This window comes from Pteronotus mesoamericanus, unplaced genomic scaffold (genome assembly GCF_021234165.1).
Source record: "Pteronotus mesoamericanus isolate MK-2021 breed Mesoamerican mustached bat unplaced genomic scaffold, CSHL_Meso_final contig_182, whole genome shotgun sequence".
NCBI lineage: Eukaryota > Metazoa > Chordata > Mammalia > Chiroptera > Mormoopidae > Pteronotus > Pteronotus mesoamericanus.
Genome location: NW_026555078.1, coordinates 18,741,567 through 18,762,750, shown reverse-complemented (window position 1 = coordinate 18,762,750; position 21,184 = coordinate 18,741,567). Strand labels below are relative to the sequence as shown.

The following is a 21,184-nucleotide window of genomic DNA, read 5'->3' as shown; positions in this document are numbered from 1 at the left end:
CATAGATCAATGGAACAGAATAAAGAACCCAGAAATAAACCCAAGTCTCTATGGTCAATTAATATTTGATAAAGGGGGCATGAGCATACAATGGAGTAAATATAGCTTCTTCAATAAATGGTGTTTGGAGAATTGGACTGGTATATGCAAAAAATTAAACTAGACCACCAACTTATACCATACACCAAAATAAACTCAAAATGGATATAACACTTAAATATAAGTCACAACACCATAAAAGTCCTAGAGGAAAACATAGACAGGAAAATTTCAGATATCCCATGTAGCAATATTTTTGCCAATGTATCTCCTAGAGCAAGGAATATAAAGGAAAAAATTAAACAAATGGTACTACATCAAACTAAAAAGCTTCTGCACAGCTAAAGAAACCATCATCAAAATGAAAGGGAACAGACCATATGGGAAAACATTATTTGCTGATGATACACTGGACAAGAGTTTGATCTCCAAATATATAAAGAACTCATACAACTCAACTCCAGAAAGACCAACAATCCAATTACAAAATGGGCAAAGAACCTAAACAGACACTTCTCCAACAAGGACATAGAGAGGGCCCATAGACATATAAAAGGAAGCTCAGTATCACTAGTGATCAGAGAGCTGCAAACTAGAACCACAATGAGATACCACTTCAAACCAGTCAGAATGGCTATTATTAATAAATCAACAAACAACATGAGCTGGCAAAGATGTGGAGAAAAGGGAACCCTAGTGCACCATTGGTGGGAATGTGGACTGGTACAGCCACCGTGGAAAACAGTATGGAGTTTCCTCAAAAATAAATGGAACTGCCTTTTGACCCAGTAATTCCACTTCTAGGAATATATCCTAAGAATCCCAAAACACCAACTCAAAAGAACTTATGCACCCCTGTGTTCATAGCAGCACCATTTACAATAGCCAAGTGCTAGAAAAAGCCTAAGTGTCCATTAGTGAGTGAATGGATCAAAAAACTGTAGTACATTTATACAATGGAATACTATACAACAGAAAGAAGGAACTACTACCTCTTACAACAGCATGGATGGAACTGGAGAGTGTTATGCTCAATGAAATACGCCAGTCAGCAAAAGACAAATACCATATGATCTTACCTGTAAGAGGAATCTAGTGTACAAAATAAACTAACGAACAAAATAGAACCACAGGCATGGCAACAGGGAAGAGACTTAAAGCGACCAAAGGGGAGGGAGGTGAGGGATAATGGTGGAAAGAAGGGAAAGGGACTAGACAAAGAACAGGTATGAATGACCCATGGACATGGACAAAGTGTGGGAACTGACTGTGGGAGCTGGGGCGGGGATTGGGAAGGGCGGAGGAGAGCAAAGGAGAAAAACTGGGACAACTGTAATAGATAACAATATAAACAACAAACAAACAAACAAACAAATAAAGGCAAGCCAGCCAGCTAGTGTCGGTGAAACTTCATCCAGAGGGGATTAGGCCAAGAAGACATTAAGAGACCCTTCATTTCAAAAGCAGTGTTTACCATCACTCTGCAATAATAAATGAGCTGAGTTTAAAAAAAATTTTAAAAAAAAACTTAAAAAAAGAAAAAGACAAGACAACACCAATGAAGAGATAAACTTAAGATATTGAAATTATCTGACAAGGACTTTAAAGCAGCTACTGTGTACCTTAACCGCTCTTGAAATATATATTAAAGTAGAAATCATCAGCAAAAAAAAAAAAGACATAAAGTAGAACCAAACAGAAATCTTAAATCTGAAAAAGACAGTAACCAAAACATAAGTCATAAAAGTCTTGATGAAAAAATAGGGGAAGAGCTTCATGACATTAGATTTGGGAATGATTCCTTGAATATGACATCAAAAGCAAAGACAACAAAGTAAAACTAGATAATTTGGACTACACCAAAATTTAAAACTTCTGCTCATCAAAGGACACAATTAACAGAGTAAAAAGGCAACCTACGGAAGGGAAGACAATGTTTTCCAATCTTCTATCTGATAGGGGTTAATATGCAAAACTCTACAACTCAACAATAGCAATACAAACAACTCAATTAGAAAATGGGCAAAGGACTGGCCCTCGCCAAATAACTCAGTTGCTCAGAGGCTTGTCCATGCCCAGGCTGCATGTTCAATCCCTGATCAAAGCATATATGAGAATCAACCAATGAATGCATAAATAAGTGGAAAAACAAATCAACATTTCTCTCTCATTTTAAGAATTAAAAAAAAATATATATATATATATACACACATATATATATAAAGAAAATGGGCAAAGGACAAAATAACAACTGTTGGTGATGCTATGGAGGAATAGGAACTCTTGTGCACTGTTGATGGGAATGTAAAATGGTGCAGCCACTATGGAAAACAGTATGACAGTTCCTCAAAAATTAAACACAGAATTACTGTATGATCCAGCAATTCCACTTCTGAGTATATATACCCAAAATAATTGAAAGCAGGGACTCACAGAGATACTTCAACACCTATGTTCATAACAGCATTATTATATTTATTCACCACAGCCAAAAGGTAGAAGCAACCCAAGTGTCCAAAGGATGAATGGATAAATAAAATGTGGATATATGTACACACGCGTATATATACATACACATACACATCACGTATATATGTATGTATACACACACACAATGGATTATTATTTAGCCTTAAAAATGAACAAAATTCTGACACATTCTACAACATGGATGATCCCTGAGGACATTAAGTGAATTAAACCAGAAACAAAAAAGACAAATACTGTATGATTCCACTTACATGATGTATCTAGAGTAGTAAAATTTATAGACAGAAAGAAGAATGCTGGTTGCCAGGGGCTAAAGGGAGGGGGTCATAGGGAGCTGTTGTTTAATGATTGTAGTGTTTCACTTCTGCAAGATGAAGAGATCTGGAGATTGGCTGCACAATAATGTGAATGTACTTAACATTATTGACCTGTACACTTAAATATGGTAAATTTTATGCTATGCTAATCACTTCCTTACCATAAATTTTAAACATTTTTGTTAAACATTTCATACATAAAGGGTACTATGCCTGTTAACAATGGGGAAGGGGGAGGGCGTGCACTAGAAGAAAGTTATACAACTTTTATTTTGCCAAAAATATTTTTTCAACTGAGAATTATAATTTTAAAAGTAAGAATCTCACCAAACTATAATGGTAAGTAGGACAGCCACTAACCCCAAAGACCTATAATTTCTGCCTTTAACAATTACTGAAAATTATTTTTGCATTTAAAAAATGTTTTTAATCCTCACCTGAGGACATTTATTTATTTATTTATTTATTTATTTATTTATTTTTCCGGAAGGAGAAAGAGAGAGAGAGAAACATGGATGTCTGAGAGAGAAACATCAATTAATTGCCTCTTGAATGCTGGGGACCTGGCCTGCAACCCAGGCATGTGCCCTGACTGGGGATCAGACTTGTGACCTTTCAGTTCACAGGCCAGCTCAATCCACTGGGCCACACCAGCCAGGGCAGGGCATTTTTTCATTACTTCTTTTAGAGGAAGGCAGAGAAAGAAACATTGCTGCCAGAGAGATGCAGAGATCAGCTGTCTTTCGTGCATGCCCTGCCAGGGACCACAGGCATCTGGACTATGCACAGATCACACTCACACATGCCCGCATCCAGACCTGGGGCAGGGGCAGGGGCGAGGGTCACTGGTCACTGAAAAGTTGGTCCAACCAACTGAGCCACACAGGCCAGGGTTCTTTTATTTAAATAGTCTCCTATCTTTACAAGAGAACTTACTATTTACCTCCTTCTAGGGATTGAATGAAGTGCCAGGGACTAAACACCACTACATTTGCAATTTCTATAGGGTGTTTTTGGAGTTTTTACTGTTTGTTTTAGCTTCAGTCTGAAAGCACTATCTCACTAACTTAACTTTTATCCCCTCAAACACAGGCCTGTAGGATGGAGGGAAGATAAAGCAGTGAACAAACATGGAAAAGATGCAATTTACCTACTCAGACTTCTTAAAAGCAAAAGTGGGCTAAAAAAAAATCTTAAAAATAGCAAGTTAATCACTTAAAGGTTTTATATATGTTTGTATATATGTGCATGTATTTTATTGTTATTTGAGATAGACTATTTTACACTACCTATAATCATTACTCTCAATCTATGTCTACTGGAAAACATCTCATTTTGTTTTCAAATGCTAAAAAAAACCAAAACCAAAACAAACCCCACAGTTTTCTCAATTATTATACCTTCTTAACTAAACTATAGTGTTTCTCAGACTCAGTCAATTCTGATTATTTCACAGTTGAGAGGAAACTTCTGAGGTTACCTCTATTATCACAATACCTGGTTCAGTCATTTTCCAATGCAAAATACCTATCTACCTGTGAGTAGTGAGTAACGTGTACTGAACCAACTCTGCTTAATTAGGCTCATATGATGTAAATCACCTAGGAACAGGAAAGTATCTAGACAGCAAGAAAACTTTCTGGGTCTAATAGATAATGAGATGCTCCCTAGAGCTCATTTCCCAGCTATAGTGAATGGACCAACACCGCCATGCAATCCTTAGAGAATTATCTAAAAATATTATCCCATTACATCTAGGAATTAAGTATCAGCTATATTCAAACATGCCACAGGTAATTTATATCACTGGTGAGTATGATCAATAAAACAAATATTGACACTAGTTTCTCAGATCTATCATATGTATTGGAAAGCAGTTTCCCAATTAATTCTCATTATCAAAATTATTAAAACAAACAAGAAAAAAAAACCCAAACAGATGTTGAACTAATATAACTGGCATTTTCTCAAAAACAAAAAGCCCAAACTACAAATTTTGTTTTGCATCTTGTTTATAAGTTTTGTCTCTACTTCCAGTTATAGCAGTATGCCTCTTACTGATACAAAAGAAAATTCAAAATCTTTTTCACTTCCTCCTGTTTAGGCATCTTATTTTCAATATCATACTCTATTAGACAAGAAAAGCACACAAAATTCTTATTGAACTCATACACCATAATTTCCAGCAAATATTCCTGTTTTTCATATATTACATTATTTATATTCTTTATCTTAAAAGCAATACAAACTGTGGCAGATTACATTTTCCAAAGATAGCTACAATGGCAAATCCCATCCCATAGCTCTTTTTATAATGTGATGTTGATCTCTTTCTCTTCAAATGGTGGGGTGTATGTCCACACTCTCCTTTGAACCTTGGTGGACCTTTAAAACTACCTCAACCAATAGAAGAGAGCAGAGTAACACCATGTGAATTCCAAAACTAAGTCAAATATGCCATGCAACTTCTCCTTGCTCTCTTCTCTGGGAACCGAGCTACCATGCTGTGAGGAAACCAAGCAGCCAAAAGGAGAGGTCATGTGTAGGTGTCTGGCAGATAGCCCAGGCGTAGGCCCTTGCCAACAGCCAGCATTAACCACCAGATCCTTATGAGCAAGCCTTCAAATGATTCCAGCTTCCAGCCCTTGCAGCCACCCCTACTCTTCCAGCTATCCTATTGAACACCACAAGATTACAGACAAGCTGTCCCACCAAGTGAGCCTTGCCCAAATTGCAGATACATGAGCAAAACAAGTAATTGGCATGTTTTCAACTAAGTTTGGGGTTGTTTGTTATGCAACAATAGATAGCTAACACACACTCATGAATACACATTGAAAAATGTACTAAAGAGAAAGAAAAAAATTAATTATCCCAATTTCACCATTGTTAACATTTTGTCACATATTTTACAACCAAGAAATTGTTTTGCCCTGCCCACTTAAGATTCCAACTGGTTTGTTTTTACCAGGATAAAAAGTTAAATATTTAAGGGTGTTCAACTGTTTGCATCTAATAAGAGAAAGGAAGAACATTAGTATCCATTCTACTTTTCTTATGCTTACTCTTGCACTTACCTGTCCTGAGTGAGGTGTCTGAGAATGGCTGGCCCACCAGTATTCCAATCTATGGATGTGGATCAAGATCTCTGGTTGCAAGGGCAGCTGCACTGGCCCTCTTCCCTGGATGAAGTTGCTTAAGGCCCAAATCTGAAATTTTCAAGGAAAAAAAAATGCTAACTATAGACATCTCCTTTCAATCACTTATAATAACATCTCTACAACTAAATAGGGTGAGTTAAGATTACATGGAGTGAATAGACTTCACTAAAAACGGATTTGGGTAATGTGGATTAAACTTCCAGCTGTACTTCTTACTAGCTATATGATCTTAGTTAAAGCACAAATTCTCTGTGCCTAAGCCTCATCATGTGATGAAGATTGAGGGGACTTGATCAAAACTTTGGGCTGGGAGTCAGAAGGCTTTGCTCTAAACTCAGTTATCATTCTGCCTTGCTGTAAGAACTTTGATACTTCTCAGGGCTCAGAAATATCATCTCTAAAAGGAGAGGGTTGCAAAAGATAATGGTTTCTGAAATCTAATCCTTGAACAGGTGCCAGCCATGACAAAACATGGTGTAAAGTTACAATTGTGCTTACTCTGAGATTGTCCTTCCTACTTTTTTGCTGTTAAAATGAGATGATATAATAGACAGTAGTTGTTTTTTAAATACCCTAAAGAGTCTAAATCAAAAGCTTGTAGCCCTATGCAAACATTCTAAAATTCTTTTTAGAAATTCTAGTGCCTATATGATTTATATGAACTCTAAAATTCCTTGTACTCCTAATATTCTGCATATTCATTCACTACTCAGAATATATATAGAAAAGGCTGATATGGTCCCAAGGAAAAACAAGTTAAAAACTGGAAGACATTAGAAACTTATTTTGTATGGATATCTACTTTCAGATAATAATGTTGAAAAAAAACCCCACAAAATAAAAAAAGCTGAATTTCGCCGCCAGTAAATGCTCTCGTAAAACAATTAGCCAATGATGTGTTTCACTTCATTTCTTCATTGGCCTGATTCTAAAACAGGCTGTAATGCTTTTAATGTTTTACTTTCAGTCTTAACAATTGTGTTTAAAGACAACTAGATACACGCCAAAAAACCATAGAGAAATAACAATAGGTGTAGCAATTGCACTGGGTATGTTACTGGCGAAAACACTTGACATATATTTGATCATGAGTCAATATAATTAAAGCAATATTTAGGTTTTGTCCATGATTACATTTCACATAATTCTGCCTCCATTACAACAGAATAAACTAAAAATCTCCCTACTGTATTGTAACTATTTTCAAAGAAACCAACATTTCAATGATATTAAAACATGGAACCGTAATAAATTATGAATATTAGCAGTAATTTTCCAATATCTTTGGATTGGCACAAGCTAGGTACTATATTAAAAATGAAATGAGTATATAGGATTACTGAAATAGTACCAGAAAGAAAAAAAGTCTAAAAGTCTAAATGTCTAAAAATACAATTAGAAACACTAGCGTTGTAAATTCAAAGAACTAAATAAAAGGCTGCTGGTTCAAAAATTTGACCTGCTATTTACCCCTAAGAGTAAATGTTCAATACCCACTGGACATTTTACACCACCTCCAAGATTAAGAGTATCCTGCTAATACTTAGGAACGTAAATGAATGCCCAGATTGTTTATGCTCCAGGTACCTACCACTAGAGGAACAGGTCAGAGAAAGACAACTTAGGCATATTTAAGCTTTATTCAGATCTGGAAAACAAATTTGACACAGTTTCCACAGAAAATATGCCCATAAAATATTATATTATTTATTTTTTAATAACAGCACTTATTTGTAATTTTTTAAACCAGAATCGTTATGTTAGAGTAAGTATAAAGAGGGAAAGAAATTTCAGTTACAAATTAAGTCCTCCTACTAAACACTTAACTCTTTTAAATTCTGTTTATCTAACTAGATATTTATTTTCATCATACCTGATGATTCTCAACTTTTCACTTCCTAGTATATTTTCAAAGGTTTCAGACCCATCCACCATCCAAGCTCAATTCTGAATGCCATTCAAAAACTAGGTGCTTATACTCCCTCTTAATGTATGAATGAACATTAACAGCTCTTAGAATTTCATTTCACCAAGGCCAAGTGGATGTGCTGCTCACAACTCCAAGCCCATGCTGCTCTATGGCTCCAAACTACTCTTCTCAAAATGACAGCAGGCTATTTTTCTTTCGTATTAATTATATACTCATCCCTTGCTACTCAAAGTATGATGCACAGACTGATAGCATAGGCATTACCTGGAAGCTTGTAAGAAATACAGGATTTCAGGCCTTACCTTAGATCACCTGAATGAGAATTTGCAATTTAACAAGATCCTCAGGTGATTCATACACATGCAAAATTTTGAGAGACACTGTCCTACCTAGTTCACTTCTTCAGGGCCCCCTCCTCCTGCTTTACAGTTCCTCTTTTCCTATTTGGCATTTAAGGGATCAGATCTTTTTTCCTTTGAGCATATTAAGACCCACCAAAATGTAATGAGTAATCTTTAAATAAGATTACATAGTTTCTTCACAACCTCCCTTTCATAAAAGACTAAGGTCCATGAAACCAAGCATTTCATTGTATCCTCCAGACCAAAAGAGTGTCTGCAAATATTTGTAGAAGGTACAGAAGATATCAGATGATCCCTAAAGTCCTCCAACTCCTAATTCTTTGGCTCTTCCATTTGCTATGTAAGCAAAACTGTATCTAAAGAAAGGGAAACTAAAATGAGAGGTCATTGAAATTTATAAAATGAAAAATATGCCACCTTAAATGACTTGATCAAGGTCACAAGGCAGATTCACTATTAAGTTCATAGGTTCAACAACATTTTTATCATATGATTATTAATTTTGTATTTTAGGTTAAAAGACAGTAATACTTCCTCTACATGTACATTATCATCCAAGTAGCTAGCAAACTCAACTATCCAGGAGAGCTGTGCAGTCAGAGTTTAAGGTAACTTAAAATATACAAAAAGCTGGAAAGAATATGTACATAAATGTTAAAAATGACATGCTATGATTAATTTATTCAAAACCAGAAGAAATAAATGCTTTCAATACTTATCTAACTTAAGTTGAAATAGAAGGAACAAGAAGAAAAGAATAAAAGTATGGAAAAGACAAAAACTTAGGGACCAGGCATAACAACAGGACTGAGAAAAGAACAGAGATTGAAAGTCATCAAAGGTCTTAAAGAATATGATTCAGGACTAGAAAAAGCAAAAGCAGCCACAAAGGCAAAAAGCAGAATACAAACTGAAGCAGCATCTACTTCAATAACCTTAATGATAATATATAATGCAAGAAAGAAGTAAATCCTAGAATTTCTAATGGGGTTAGTGTATGTGTATCATTTCTCTCATCTACTATATCCTACCTAGCTGAGTTAATAAGGAACAAAAAAACACAATCGTAATCCTTAGCGATCAATAAAAAACAAATTAGGTTCAACAAGTACTTTGTTTTCTACAGCAAATATTGGTTCACCTTTAAGAGAAAAGATAAATTGTGGTACAGTCATACAATTAATGCAATACCTGAGAAAATGAACCAGTTATATATCGCTATGGATTAAATAAATGTTTAAAAAATGTTGATTAGCCAAAGCAAATAAAAATATATATGTGGTTGCATTTTTCTAGTTAAAAAATAAGCAAAACTCAACAACATATTTTTGAAATGCATACAAGTTTGTGGTCAACTTAAAAGAAAAGGAGGGGGATGATAAATAAACAAAACCAAAACAAAATTCTGAATAGTTTTATCCCTGGTGAAGAGCAGGCAAATGGAAATCAAGGAGAAATATACCAACAAAATTCAATTGCTTAAGCTGGGTGGTGGGTTCAGAGGTATTGGTTTTATCATATGCTTCATTAGTTACATATACAGCACCACATTCTTGTCTATGTATCAAATACTTCATATCAAATACTTCATAGAATAAAGGGAAAACAAGAGGAAGGGGGATGGGAAGGAGAGAGAAGGGAAAGAAGGGGAAAAAGAGAAGGACAGACACCTATGATGTAGGTGAACACGAACCATTCCCTAGAAAGATAACATAGATTTCTGTTAAACATAAGTTCCAGCTTGAAACCCAACTAAAACAAAAGTTGATCCTTTTTAAGATCATAAACCTAAAGTGAAATGAAAGGTCACTTACCTATCTTCAATTTTAAAAATTAAGATGTTAAATGTAAAGAGAAAAAAAGTAATTTTCAATAAACCATATATTTTAATATATAAGTGCTCAAGTATAACCATCCTACAAATCATATTAATAAGGAAACAGACACTTGCACTGATACATAAAAATGTCAAATGTGACAGCTACAAATGTAGACTCACGTAATAAGTTGTACTGGAAAATCAAATACCATGAGGGGCAATGCATTGGTAACACAATTTTCTGAAGCAGTTTACAACTCTTGCTAAATTTCTGAGCAAGACAAAGTACGATGTGCCCTCAGTTTACTCAGCAGTTACAGTTCCGGAAAATTCAGTATCTATTATAAAACCATGCAAAAAAATACTTTGTGTTTAAATGTGAAACAGAATTAGAAGAGATAAGTACAAACAAGTCTTTCTACTACATGAAGGTCTGAGGAAAAGTTCAAAAACTGTGCAGAACTCTGTCATACCTTGTGGTATGTATGGCATTCCAGGCTCCTGCTCATTGAATGCCAATGCTGCAGCCACCCCACCCAAATCATTGTAGCAACCAAAAGTGCACCCTCAAAGATCCAAATACCTAATAGCGGAGGTACTGACCCTGAAGAACCAGTGACTTCAAGAAAGGCTAGATCCCAGGGTGGCCTCCAGACAGCCCTTTTCATGATGCCATGAAGCTGAATGTCATGGTCAAGTGTAACCAATTCCTAACTTTGGCAAAGGAGGAATTCTCATACAGTGAAGAAACTTATTGTAAAGGAAAATATAAAGGCAGATAAAAACCTAGAGTTAGTCACCCAAAATAAAACTGATACATCAAACCAAAGGTTGGCAGTCTCCTAACCCATATGATGGCTATCTTTGAGTACAATGTTGTTTTGCTGAAATACAGCAAATGTCCCAATTTAAAAACACTGTAGCACTCAAAGAGTATGTTATAGTTTACAAAGCATTTAAATTTTACTTTAATTGGTTAATTGCAAACTTTAATTACTAATTGTATAGCAATTCTTAGAGGTAGGTATCATTATTCTTTTTTAATTATATCTTATTGATTATGCTATTACAGTTGTCCCAATTTTTCACCCTTTGCTCCCCCACCGAACACCCCCCACTCCCTCAGGCAATACCCCCCCAATTGTTCACATCCATGGGTCATGAATATAAGTTCTTTAGCTACTCTATTTCCTATACTGTACTTTAAACCCCCTTGGCTATTCTGTAACTACTTGTTTGTACTTCTTAATCCCCTCCCCTCTTCACCCATTCCCCTAATCCCCCTCCCCTCTGGCAACCATCAAAACCCTCTCCATATCCATGATTCTGTCTCAGTTCTTCTTGTTTTTTAGATTCAATTGTTGATAGATATGTATTTATTGCCATTTTACTCTTCATAGTTTTGATCTTTTTCTTAAATAAACCACTTTAATATTTCATATAATGGTTTTGGGATGATGAACTCCTTTAGTTTTTTTCTTGTCTGGGAAGCTCTCTATCTGTTCTTCGATTCTAAGTGATAGCTTTGATGGGAAGAGCAGTCTTGGCCGTCTAGGTCCCTGCTTTTCATGACTTTGAATATTTCTTGCCAGTCCCTTTTAGCCCAGTTTCTTTTCAGAAATCAGCTGACAGCCTTAGGGGAACTCCCCTGTAAGTACCTGCTTTTTTTAGATTCTCTATCTCTAAACTTTGGCATTTTAATTATGACATGTCTTGGAGTGGGCCTCTTTGCATCCATCTTGTATGGGACACTCTGTGCTCCCTGGACTTGCATGTCTACTTCCTTCACCAAATTATGGAAGTTTTCTTTATTTTTTTCAAATAGATTTCCAATTTCTTTCTCTCTCTCTTCTCCTTCTGGCATCCCTATGATGTGAAAGTTGGAACTCTTGAAGATGTCCCCAAGGTTATTTATACTATCCTAATTTTTTTGGAATCTTTCTTCTTATTGTTCTGATTGGTTGTTTTTTGCTTCCTTATGTTCCAAATCATTGCTTTGATTCTTGGCTTCATCCACTCTACTGTCGTTTCCCTGTAAATTGTTCTTTATTTCAATTAGTATATCCTTCATTTCTGATGGATCTTTTTTATATTGTTGAGGTCCTCACTAAGTTCCTTGAGCATACTTTAACCAGTGTTTTTAACTCTGCACCTGATAGATTGCTTATCTTCATTTTGTTTGGTTCCTTTTCTGGAGTTTTAATCTGCTCTTTCATTTGGGCCATGTTTCTTTGTCTCCTCATTTTGGCAGCCTCCCTGTGTTTGTTCCTATGTATTAGGTAGAGCTGCTATGACTCTATCTTGGTAGCATGGCCTAATGTAGTAGGTGTCCTGTAGGGTCCAGTGGCATACCCTTTCCTATCATCCAAGCTGGGTACTTGCGGTACACCCTTCATGTGGGCTGGGTACACCCTCCTCTTGTAGTTGAGCCTTCACTGCTGTTGGTGGATCAATGGGAGTGATTTACCCAGGCCCGCTGGCTGCAAGGACTGGCTGTGACCACTGACCACCAACCTCCGCCCTCCATGGAGGATGAGTTGTGCAGGGGCAGGGAGTGGTGCTCCAATGTGGTCTGCAGCTGTCCACTGGGTATGCAGGTTCTGGGCTTTCCTGGGTGGTGCGAGCCAAAGTCAGTCCCCATCTGTGTTCTGCCCGGGGCCACCTTGCATGAGCTATAAAGCAATCTGAAATGGCTGCTACTTATACTTGGCTTGGAGATTCCCAGGTGAAGCCAATCTGTGAATCTAGGCTGGTTGCTGCTAGTGCCAGGCCTGGGGCCACTTAGCAAGAGGTATGGGGAGCTGGGGCTTACTGAGGCCAGCTGCTGCTTGTTTGATAGGATTTAGGAATTGTGAAGCATGAGCCAAGACCAGCCATTCATATGGAAAAGTCGCAGTTAACTGTTTGGATGGGCCCATAAGTTGGGTGGGATGGAGTCTCAGGGGGGATCTCCAGGGCAGGCTACACAGTGTTAGCCAGGCTGATGGAATCTCAGATATGGCATCTGCCTGCCGGCTGTGTGGCACCATGGGAGGAGGACTCAGAAAAGTGACAGTGGCTTCTACCTGCCTTTCTGTCTGGTAGAAAGCTGTCCCCTAGCTCCCGCCTTAATGCAGATACTTCAATTCCTCCCTGTATGCCACTGGTGCCTTTCAAGCTTCTACCCCAATGCTAGAGCTCAGAGGGAGTGAATCTGAGTAAGTCTGCTTGTGGGTTCTTTAAGGGGAACTGCTTGGGACTCCTGAAGTTTCTACTACCAACTCAATCCCTGTTGGTTTTTGCAGCCAGAAGTTATGGGGACTTATCTTACAGGCACCAGAATACTGGGCTGGGGGGTCTGGTGTGGGATCTTCACTCCTGAGATATCACTCCTGAATTTTTATCCACCATACATGGATGTAGAAGCAGCCTGTTCTGCGTCTCTACCACTCCTACCAGTCTGGATGAATGTGGTTACTTTAATTCCGTAATTGTGAGGCTTCCTTTCAACTCGATTTCTAATGGTTCTGAGTAATGGATGTTCTAAATTTTAGTTGTAATTTTGATGTGGTTGTGTGAGGAGGCGAGTCATCTTTACCTACACTGCAGTCTTCTCATTATTCTTTTCATATTACTTACATGGAAAATAATCTTAAAAAGGTCAAAGTCACAGAATTAGTAAACTGACACAGAAAGGATGTCTAGACCTCTGATTTCAAGTCCTGTGTTCTTTCCATCAAACTACACTGCTTCACAAGGAATCTCATATGGCAAACAGATAAAAGGAAACTCATCAGCCAAGACGATGAAGTGTCAATGGCAAAAGATAAATATAAAGCCTTTTGATCTATTTTGATATATGACAGTTGTACCACATATATCAGTGATTTCTCAATATGAGAAATTTGTTAAGTGTTAACACTTTTGTGTCTCATATTGAAAGAGAAAAAAAGAAAAAATGTTAAAAAAGAAAAAAACATAAAAATTTAGCAGGTACACTGACATGTAGTCTCTAATTACTTCATCATACTAGAAAGATTCTAACTCAGAATCCTAATGAATTTTCTATTTAATCAAACATTCCATAATCCCAAAATAGATTCCAACAAGTAAAGAGTTAACAAAGTCTTTTGAAACACCTTTCAGTTTGTGAGTGTCCTTTCCCTTTCCACCTAAGACTGAAGATTGTTATTCCTGGCCGCACTGAAACAAACACATCTCACCAGAGAAGAGAAGAGCAGAGCAGACCTGGGAGAGAGGCCTGGCCCCAGGGCTGCTTGGTGCCAGGGCTGCCTCATATTTGTGTTGTTTTTGCAGTGGGCTGTATCACAATTGAGCTGTTTTGCATGAATAAAGTTTCTTTCTTCATTGCATCTCAAACCGGGGACTCCTGTTGGCACTGAATTGGTGCCAAAGACCATCCACCGGTTGACATACCTTACTTACAGAAATAACTTAGGCTTAGAGGTAATAAGAAACTTGCCCAAGGTTTCTGAAACAAGTGCAGAGTCAGAACCTGAACTCCTATTATTAAATGCTACAGTCTCCAGCTTTTTGACAGCAAGGACAATGTTTTTACTTCTTGGCTTGGTCTATACAGGTTGTTAAAACAAATCTACCAGTCTGGGTAGTTTAAACAGCAAACCCCTATTGCTTGCAGTTCTAGAGGCTAGGAATTCCAAGACCAGGGTGCCTACAGATTTGGTGCTGTCTTCCTAACTCATTAATGGTTGTCTCCTCTCTGTGTCCTCACATGGCAGAAGCGGGCAAGAGAGCTCTCTGGGGTTCTTTTCAAAAAGCATGGACCCCACCTCTGAGGGCTCCACCTTCATGATCTAATTACCTCCCAAAGGCCCTACTTCCTAATATCATCATATTGGGAGTTAGGATTTCAAAACATGAACTTTGAGGGTGCGCAAACATTTCTTAAAAAACCTTTCAGTTTGGGAGACATGCATTAACCATTAAGAACTTCATAAAGTCTTGATCAACCAAAGTGCCTCTAACATAGTCACTAGATCAGTTCTCTCAGAAAGATTTACCTGAAGTTCATCTCAGAATGATGGGCTGCCATATTGAATTAGTCCTCATTTATGACTGGTAGATTAACTTTAAAACTCTAAATGATGCTGCACCATGTCTCTTACTCAATAATACACTTTTGTGGTTCCAAACACCTATATATACAGAATGATTTACAATATAAGACAAAAATAAAAGCAAAGGCATACTTAGGGCTTCATGTAAGAAGAAAAAGGAAGTAATATGTCTTATTATTTCAGCTGAAGAAATAAGGAAGTTAATATCATTTATCAGCAAGCGCAATCTTCTTAGACAACATCTCTAAAGGGCAGAATAATATATGCAGGCTTCCCTAAAAAATAGTAGATGATAATCTACAAGACACTAATTCAAACCCAAAACCCAAGAAGAAAGAATAATTTAACTGATGTTTTTATATTAAAAGAAAAAATTTTATATTTCTGAATTCATGGGTGAAGTTTAACTCACTAAAGTGAAGGCTTTAGGAGTCATAATATGCAAGCATATTAGTTATAATCTCAACACACAAACTGAAAGGCTGTCTTTTAATATTTTATCCCTCCTTTTTTTCCCTGTTTCCCAAAGAAGATCTTTACCTCCGTCATTACTATGATTGTCTAAGCCAAAATCCCTACCTCAAATAACACTGTATTTACTCCCTTATGCACACTATTGCATTCCTTTTTCCCAACTTAAAAGTCACCCCATTACAACTTCCACATCTGTAGATATAGTGTACTAACTGTTCTGCTTAGTAGCTAATGGAAACTACATACATTAGAGCTTAAAATATCAATTACCTGAATATTTCTAAAACACTACCACAAATACAAACAACAAAGCATTTCAGCCCATTGTTATATTGAAAAAAAAAGTTTGCAGTTCATTCTAAAAAATCTTCAATTCAAGGTTGCTAGGAGCATAGATTAAAACTAGATTTAAATGTCTCACCCAAAAGCCTCAAAAACATGCCAATCCCCAGACACATTTACAGAAATTTTGAATAGTGATTGACAAGTATTTTGGAATATATGTCTAAACACACAAACCAACAAGGAAGTACAAGACTCCCTTGAAAATATAATAGCTGCTATATATATTCTGTGTGTATCACTACATACTAGGCATTGTTCTAAGAATATAAATACAAGTGTGTATATAATATCATTTTATTAACACAAAGAAACACTAAGAGGTAGGGGCTATAATTCTAATTTTCAATATGAGAAATCATGGCTTTGAAAGATTAAAAAGGCTTCTGGTCAAGATAGTGCAGTACATTCTCCCAAATAACAATTAATATATGTGTATCAAATATGTAAATAAACAATGCATAGCTGGCTCAAAAAAATAACATAAGTATCTCTCAGTGACAGGGATCATAAATGCAAAATGGTAAGCAATACTAAAGCCAGGGTTAACTGGCTTCCTGATCCAGAAGCCGGCAGTGACAGCCAGGGAGTTTGTGGCTTCCCAAGTGAACAGGAACTAAAGTTGCTCTACCTGAGACAGAGGACCTATCAGAGCTAGGCCAGAGCTAAGGCTGGGGTAGGATCTTTATAAAGGAGAAAACCTGCCTACTCTTCCAGGGACGATGACTTATGGGAAATAACTCCCAGAAAGATCATGGACACAGACATGGCTTCAAAACCAAAAAAGAAACCAAGCCACCTGCTACTCCTGTATGCACTATCTACAATATCACCAGCATCTCTGAGGGGCAGTAACTCTAAGCCTGGCTCTGGAGCTGGGGTCCAGAGGCAAGCGTAAAACTATTACACAAGGAAGAAGGTGAACACAGAGGGGCACAGAAAGTTAAATGAGTTTTTTCAAGAATATTGTACATTCTTAATATTATAAAATAACAATACTGTTACATTCTGAATGGCATTCCAGTCTCCATTTCCTGAATGTACAGCTAAGAGTGTTTCAGGTGCTCCCTCATACCCCTCTGTATTTATAAAATAAACCCTTGTTACCTAAGGAAACCAAAAAGAACCTAACAATTTTAAACCTTTTCTACCTTCCCAACAAACCAATAATCATAATAATCTTAAATATTATTTTTAAATGCAATACAGTTACTGAAACTTATTTCTAACTGGTAGCCCCTGACAACTCCAACACTAAGCATCATTTCCCACAGTTAAAGCAAAGTGTCTTTATAACTAAACTTATTGACTACGTCTAAGCAAAGTTTAAGTGATGTAGGATCTCTCAAATTTAGCCTTCCTATTATCAGCCAGACACAGGACTTTCCTACCACTAGGAAGGGAGTGGTTTCCAGCTTTAGGGTATCACAATCAAAAGTTTCTGAAAAGGAATTAAAAATAGTCTCTAGAAAAAATAACTCAGAATTAAAAGTGTGCTTTAGTAAAACAAGCATAAAATTAGTAATCTGTTACTTAAATTCTAGACCTGCCCCTGCCACTAACCAGCTGTGTGGCTGTAGCTAACCTCACCTAGGCTTCAGGTTCTTTATAAAACAAGGACACTTTATAAAGTCTCTTGAGCTCTACTAATTCCAACATTATAACATTCTTTTAAACATGATAGGAATGTTTGCTAAATGTAGACAAATTCAGCATTTACATATTTTCTAGAGTTTCAAAGGACTTTGTAAATGTTAATGATGCTTATCTACCATCCTTCCCAGGGGGAATAAAAGTCATGTAAGCAGAATCTAAAAACAAACAAAACATTTTCATAAGTTTTCCAAAACACTTTTTAATATGGTTACATATATGCTACAGCTTTAATTGAGGTATAATTTATATATACTAAAATTCACTATTTTTTGGTTATACTTCTGAGTTTGAAAAACACATACAATCATGTAGCCACCACAACAATCAAGATATAGAACAGACACAGACAACAGAAACCTCTCCCCACAAAATGTCCTCATACCCTTTATTGTCAAACCATCTCTGTACTCCTTGTCAAATACTAATCAGTTTTCTGTCCCTTTAGTTCTGCTTATTCTAAAAATATCATAAAAATGGAATGATACAGTACATGTAGCCTTTTGAGTCTGGCTTCTTTCACTTTTCATAACGTGTTTGATATCCATCCATGTTGTTGTATGCACTGACAAATAGTATTGCATTGTATGAATGTACCAAAGTTTATCAATTCACCAGTTGAAGTACATTTGGGCTTGTTTCCAGTTTTTGGCATTAGCATACATTTCTATGTGACTATAATTTTTCATTTCATTGAACTAAATGCTTAGGAGTGGAGCTACCAGATTATTATGGTAAGTGTACATTTAACTGTTCACAAAAACCTGCCAAACAGTTTCCAAAAAGATGTACCAATGGTGAATAAGAGTTTTTTCACTGGTTTTAGGTACAAATAAGTTCAGATCTTGTCACAAATTTCATAGAATAATCCTAAATGGATCATAATATTTTCAGAGGACATTATTTTCTTGTGTCCTCTTTACAGAAGTTAACAAAGGATGTTATTTAATAGTCTTTAACAATGTTATGGCTGAAATCACATCCACAAGCTCTACAGGTCACTGAGAGAAGAGACAGAGAAAGAGAGAGGGAGGGAGGGAGGGAGGGAGGGGAGAAGAGAGAGAGAAGGGGGGGAGAGAGAGAGGTTTTTTTTTCAATCCATTTGGCTAAAATGTGGATTTAACCTGCTTATTTAGAATGGGAGATTCCACAGTATACACATGATATATTATAGAACTGTACACTTGAAACCTATATAATGTTATTAACCAATGTCACCCCAATAAATTCAATAAAAAACTTTTTAAAAACCATTTTAAAATATAAAGAATGGGAGATTCCAAGTGGTTACGTCTGTACAAATGCTGGTCATTTTAGACATAAATGAAAAGAAAGCTGAAAGAAGAAAGATGTATAATAAAAGACTTGATCTTTCCATCTCATTTGTTTAACTGGCCTACAGAAATAGCTCTTAGTTCTTAATGAAACCACCTAATTATGAACCCTCCACTTCTCCTTGTCAATGTCCTGGTTTCACTTTCTTGTTTATCCATTTTAGATTTCACAGTTCATCAATATACTCACTCCTCAGACTCAATTCAAAGTTTGCCATGTCTGTTTTCTCTCCCAGTCTGCTAGCAACTCCAACTAACCTTATGACTGCAACACAGCAGTAGAATACTGAAGAAACTGCATATCCAGGGAGACCAGTTACTGTCATAAATTCACAATTAACAACCTCAACCACAGTAATATTACTCTAAAAGGTCCCTGCAGTGGCTCTTTTATATCTTTTCCTCAATCTTTAAACATCTCACCCCTCCTCTCCTAATTTAAGACACTTTCATTAAGAAAATAGAAGCCATCAGATGAAAGTTTCCTATTCTTTCCACAACCAAATCTATAAATCCCTCCCCCAACTGAACCAGTCATTTCCTTTTCCCCTACTTTATAATGAATAATCATCTCTGATTACTATTAAAGGGCCACTGAAATTTGCTCTTTATACTGTCTCTCTTGCTCTTAAAAGATTTCTTTCCTTCCATAATTCACTCTCCTATATCACCAAGCTTTCCTCCTTTATAAGACCATTCCTATAATCATGTAATTATGTACCAATTATCTCCCATTATATATATATATTTTTAAAGTAGTCCTTCATTTCCTACACAGCTAGGCTGCACCTCCTCCCCCATTTCTCAGCTACCCTTTGTAGCCACAACTTTCAAAGAAGTATCACATCCCACAGTCTTTAATTTCTAACCTTCATTCACTATTCAACTTTTCCAAACTGGTACACTTCCACAAATTCATTGAAACTGACCCTTAAACAGACTTAACCAGATGGCACACTCAAAGGAATGAATGAAGAGTGCTTAATGGAGAAACTATTAACAAAAGAGTGAGCAGGATTAAGATAAATAAATTAAAAATATTTTTCATTTTAAATGTACTATTATTTTTTATTGCATTTTCTCAAATGGCAATTTTCCTATGTATTTATCTCTTTATTGTGTACCTCCCTCCCCTATACCATAAGCTCCATTAGGACAGAGATTATTAATTCAATTCAAACACCACTGAGAACCCACTACATGCAAGGTATAAAGAATAACGCAAAGGGACATGGATCCTGTTCCCTGTAGGTACATAATCTACTTAGGAAGAAAAACGTATACTTAAATATAATGCAAAGCAGACGATATGCCACATAGTATTGGAGCAAAGTACTATGGAATCAAAAGAGAAAGATAAAATGTAGAGAAAGTGATGAATAAGAAAGCCTTCATGTAAGAAGATAGTTCTATTATGACTTGGAAGAAAAAGCATTTAAAGCAGACCGTAATAAAAAGGCAAAAAAAGAGAAAGTAAAGGGCATATAGGAAAAGGTAGTTAAAAAGATCAAGGCAACTAGAGCAAAACAAGGATTATTGATGTTGTGTACAACACATCCAATGATGAACTGGTCCGTACCAAGACACTAGTAAAGAACTGCATCATGCTCATTGACAGCACACCGTACTGACTGTGGTGCAAGTCACACTATGCACCGCCCCTGGGTCACGAGAAGGGGGCCAAGTTGACTCCTGAGGAGATAAGAGATTTTAAATGGAAAAATGATCAAAGGAAGTTCAGAAGCAGTATGATGAAAGGGAAAAGAATGCCAAAGTAAGCAGTTTTCTAGAAGAGCAGCTCCAGCAGGGCAAGCTTGTTTGCATGCCTTGCTCCAAGACCAGGCCCGTGTGGCCAAGCAGATGGTTACATGCTAGAGGGCAAGGAGCTGGAGTTCTATCTGAGGAAAATCAAGGCCCGGAAAGACAAAATCAATTCCCTTCCCTCCTACCTTAGCTCATAAAATAAAGGTGTTTATTCTAGAAAATAAATAAATAAATATTTAAAAATAAAATAAATACCCAGAGAAGTGAAAACAGGAATTAAACTCGCATTTCATGTTTTATTTATTCAAGAATTTACATTCTCTCATTCAGTACACACAAAATGCTTCTCATCCACCCACCTTCTTTATGTCACCCATGATATCAACAATGAGAGCAAACCAGAAATGGAGGAAGCCACAAA

The 21,184-nt window shown here is 36.6% G+C and overlaps 1 protein-coding gene across 6 annotated transcripts in view; it reads right to left on the bottom strand.

The window, feature by feature from the left end:
* The window catches only part of NUMB (NUMB endocytic adaptor protein), a 129,510-nt gene that overhangs the window by 79,273 nt on the left and 29,053 nt on the right, over window positions 1–21,184 (bottom strand). For all 6 annotated transcript variants that reach the window (XM_054567317.1, XM_054567316.1, XM_054567320.1 and 3 more), the window contains exon 2: window positions 5,924–6,055. The gene's annotated coding sequence lies outside the window, so the exon portion shown is untranslated. The remainder of the gene's footprint in view (window positions 1–5,923; window positions 6,056–21,184) is intronic.